The following is a 4,986-nucleotide window of genomic DNA, read 5'->3' on the forward strand; positions in this document are numbered from 1 at the left end:
CTATAGGGTTAGTTTACGAACTGACAACAACAAACTAAAACAACATATACAAAAGCGACACGGTCTTGGAGGAACGGCAGGCTTCTAGAACACCCGAAGGAGAATAACCCTGCCCCCCTCTGCCAGGCCGGCCCGACCGTTGGCTGCGCCCGGAGTTCCTTCCCACCCAAAATACTGCCCGTTGGGGAACTCAGGCAGCCGCAGCTCCATCGCCCAGGCGTGCTCGCGGCGGAAGAGAGGGCCGGAAGACATGCAAGCCTGCGAGTGGGCCAGAGAGCCAGCCCTCCTTTTATTTCCACGTGCTCTGGAGGCGTTTAGCTCCTCAGCCAATCCTGGCCTAGACTCTGACCACGGCCTCGGCAACCTCCTCCCACAGCCCCTCCCTGCTTCCCCCCAGGAATCTGATCGGGTCTCTCTGTCTCAGTGACTCCAGAGCGGGATGTTTGAGAGTCACCAAGGAAAACCTCAAACACGAGGAAGATTTTAAAACATCAACCAATAGCCCTGGCTGGCATAGCTCAGTGGATTGAGCGCGGGCTGAGAACCAAAGTGTCTCAGGTTCGATTCCCAGTCAGGGCACATGCCTGGGTTGCAGGCCATGACGCCCAGCAACCGCATATTGATGTTTCTCGCTCTCTCTCTCTCTATCTCCCTCCCTTCCCTCTCTAAAGATAAATAAATAAAATCTTAAAAAAAAAAAACAAAAACATCAACCAATCAAGGGAAGAATACATAATAAACAAAGCAGCGAGAAGAAAGGGCCCCAAACCCGAACAAAACAATCATTAATATCTTCAGAGGAGAAAGAGAGGAAAGAATAGGAGACTTTGTGTATTCATTCATTCATTCATTCACTCATCCATTCATTCTCTCATGGAGGTCGTTTGTGAAAGCTGAGAACAGCGAAACCGAGGCAGGGCTTAGGGTAGAAGCAGCAATGGGAGGGCCCAGGCGGTCTCTGCTTCGGCTCGCAAGAATCGTGGCAGGAAGGAAGCAGCGTCAGCTCGCTGGGACTCAGAGAAGAGGGCTTTGGGGACAGGATGAGGCGGTCAGCCCAGGACCAGCTGCCATTGCCCACTGCTCCGCTAGTGGCAAGTCTCGTGGGGACCCTGAGAGTTTAGGAGAGAAGAGTAGGGACACACACCCGAGAGGGGAGAAGGGCATGGGTGGTCTCCAGACGGAGCCCGCACTGGGTGGGTCCTGGGTTGTTCTATTTTTCTGGAAAATATTGCCCCCTAAACTTTGAGGTAATATTTTATTACCTGGACACTGTTAGTGAACCTGTAGACTTGGTGTACACTGGCTTTATTTTTTAAAGATTTTACTTGTTTGTTTTTTAATACAAATTTATTTATTTATTTTTAGACAGAGGACGGGAGGGAGGAAGAGAGGGAGAGAAATATTGATGTGCAGGAGATACACCTATCAGTTGCCTCTCGCGCGCCCCCTACTGGGGACCTGGCCCGCCAGCCAGGCACGTGCCCTGACTGGGAATCGAATTGGCAACCCCTGAGTCAGTTCACAAGCTGTCACTCAATCTACCCAGCCACACTAGCCAGGGCTCACTTTAAATGACAGCAATACATAAGTAATACAAATGGAAAAGAGAACCTCTTCAAATGCTGATGGGAGACTATTTCTAACAATGGGTACCCATCCATCGAGCATGAATGAGGAATAAAATCACGGGCACGCATGTCAGATTTTCGGTTTTGTGGGCCAATGCCCAATCCCCTGACCCACACCAGTCAGGGCCTGTGCCAGGTTTTTAAAACTGTGCATCCCTCATCCCCTTTCTGAGAAAGCTACTGTAAGATGTGCTCCATCAAAACAAGGGCGTAAACCAAAGCGTAGGGAGACATGGGGTCCAAGACACAGGAGTCCTGCCAGGGAACCCCCGGGGGGCGTCCGAGCCATCGGGACACGTTCTTCAGGGAGATGAAAATGACAGCACACCTGCGGAGTCCAAAGACATTTTAAAAATCTTTTCAGCAATTTGTTTTCTAAATGAAAGTGTTATATACATTATGGTGCAAATCGTTTTAACATGGAAATGTATGTTTATTAGTATTCCAGTTACTGAATATTCCATGAAATAGAATCATGAATTAATGATCCATTATAATGGGACTAAGTAGAGTAGTAAGATCTCCTAATCAAAAAGTAACTGATGAAAGCCCTGGCTGGCATAGCTCAGTGGATTGAGCACAGGCTGTGAACCAAAGGGTCCCAGTCAGGGCACATGCCTGGGTTGCAGGCCAGGTCCCTGGTGGGGGCATGCAAGAGGCAACCACACACTGATGTTTCTCTCTCTCTCCCTCCCTTCCCCTCTCTAAAAATAAATAATAAATTAAAAAGAAAAGTTTTTAAAAAAGTAATTGATGAGCACATTGCTCAGACCCTCGTGAGGTGTGTCGTATCCACAAATCTTAAGAGTTTTAGAGAAATAGTAAAACATTTAGGGTTAAAATAAGGACACATGTATCGACAACTAAGCAAATGAAAAAATCCCCCCAAAAGCTCCGGGGCAAGGGAAGGTGTGCCAAAGAGAAAAAGCTCCCTTCACGCCTCACCTGTGCTGGGAATGGCGGCTGAGCAGGTGCAACGGCGCAAGGCTGAGTACTGAGCTAGCCAAGATTATTGTCGAGTTGCTGAGAGTGTGTGTGGGGGCGTGGGGGGCAGGGGGGAAGGGCACGTCCTCCTCCTCTCTAGGGGAAAACCAACAGATGAGGGCCGGAGCTGCCAGGGCGAGAAGCCATCACACACGCATGTTATTTCTGCAGAGACATGAAGGCAAACACCGGGGCTGTCGGCTTGAAGAGGGAAACGTGGCCGCCTCCAGGCAGGAGAGAAGTGGGCTGCTACCAACCCACGAGGAGCTACTCACTTGTATCCTTGAACCAGGAGCGTGGCCAATTCTGAGAAACAACTACACGTTACAGCTCTGGATAGGATTCATTTTACTCTGCATCCGACAAACGGGGCTGGTTTAGGTCTCCCCACGATCCCTGGGACCTCGGGGGGCTCAGGGGGTGCACTCACCAACCCCGCTCTTCCGCCTCAGCAGGCCAGTCTCGTCTATGTCATGTCCACCTACCCACGGACGGGTGTGGGGCCCCAGGCTAGTCCAGGGGTGCGTGTGTGTGCATTAACAATGCAGTTGTTAATGCGAGCTGGGACGTGGGGGCACTTGCACTGCAGACTCGGCTTCCGGGGGGCGGGGCGTCCTTCTTTCCCAAGCAGCTCCAGCTGGCTCCGCGCCTCGGGCCCTACTCCCCCCTCTGCCTCCGCCCCTGGGGGCCATCCTGAGTTCTACTAGCTCCACGAGCCCTGAATGACGTCCGCATTCTCAGTGAAGCCCGGACCCGCTGAGGACCACCGCTCCCCTTTGATGACGGGGGGTAGCCAAGTTGTGGGTGGCTCAAGTCCTTGGGGGCAGACCCCTCCCACCGCCCCCTCCCCCTCCCCCGGGTTGCCCTGAGGGTGGGCCTTCCTGGGACACACTTAGTAAGGGCTCTGGAGCCTGAGAATGGACCTCCGAGTGGGCGTCCCTGCTGGCAGCCGGGGGGCGCTGGGGCTGAGCTGCAGGGACAGGCAGGGGTACGCAGGACGCGGCGGCTCTTGGAAGGCCAGCTGCCTGGCGTGTGCTCCCCGGCCTGCTCACTTGCACGTCGCCTGACCTTCCTGTGCGGGTTAGCAGTCCCTTCCTCACGGGGGGTCGCACAGGTTGAAGGAAGTAAGAGGTGCGGTGGGCAAGCCCTCCGCTACTGGCCACTGCACCTCCCCTTGACACCCTCCAAGGCCCACACAAGTCTGGGCTTCCCCCGGCCTCCCTGAGAGTGGCAAGACCCCGGGCACATGTGACACGGGCTCCCTGGACTGTCCTGGAATAGGCAGGTGGAGTGGGAACGTTAGCATGTGGTGGTCAGGCTTGCTGACCAGGGTCAAAGGTCAGGCTGAGTTCATGGGGTGAGACCTAGGTGCGAGGGAGCCAGAGGGTGAATGACTGGCCCTGGGCCACTCGAAGTGCTGGCTGCAATGCTGGGTGTTTGCTCCCCACCCCCTACCCCACGAGGACTCCAGACCCAGCACCTGGTGGGTGACGGCCGAGGCCGGGGCCCAGGGTAGGGTTGGGACCAAGGAGTGTCCCAGCCCCCCCGCCCCAGGCTGGGGCCTCTCTCTTGTCCCCTCTCCGCTCCCAGCCTCCCTGGGATAATCCATCCCCTGGCAGTGCCTTTAGGTTGGCGACTGTGAATCTTGGGACAGGAGTGGGCTAGAGGCCCCTCCCCCAACCTGCACCCTGTGGGGCGGCTCCTCCTGACCCCACCCTATCTCAGTCCTGGTCCTCAGCGGGCGGGGTGAGTGCCTGGGACACCAGCTGGCTGTTCAGCACCATGGAGAGGGCACAGACCTGGTGTGGCCAATCACACCTGTTTCCTCGACCTCTGACACCCTCACAGGCAGCTCCTAGGTATTTCCCAGAGGGCGCCCAAGAGAGGCACCGGTGGGATGTGATCCCAAGCCTGAACCCTGAGCCAAGTCAGGGCACCTGATGTGCTTCAACAGGCCCGGCAATCAGGACCCAGACCAAGTGGCCAGCCCTCTCTGGGGTCAACTCAGCGTCTACCCCGGGACGGTACCGGACAACCCTCTGACCCCCCAAGGCCCCCGAGCAGCAGCCCCAGGGGGGAGCAAAGCCCTGGAGCAGCCCCATCTCGACCGTGTCGACCCTGCAGCCCCGGCCCCTGGGGTCTGTCGCACCGCCGGCTGTGGGGCTGCGTGCAAGAATGATTAGGCAGCTTCTCAGGACACTTCTGGGTCCAGTTTGATGACAGTTGTGCTTCTTTCTTGGTGCCAGTCCAAGGTCACACGGACATGTGACACACATCCTCGGAGGCCAGACGCTGGGTCCAGCTCAGAGCCTGGCACCCAGAAATGCCCAACAAAAGGCCACGCCAGCCCCTCTGCCTGGGCCCATTCAAGGTC

This window comes from Phyllostomus discolor, chromosome 5 (assembly GCF_004126475.2).
Source record: "Phyllostomus discolor isolate MPI-MPIP mPhyDis1 chromosome 5, mPhyDis1.pri.v3, whole genome shotgun sequence".
Lineage (NCBI taxonomy): Eukaryota > Metazoa > Chordata > Mammalia > Chiroptera > Phyllostomidae > Phyllostomus > Phyllostomus discolor.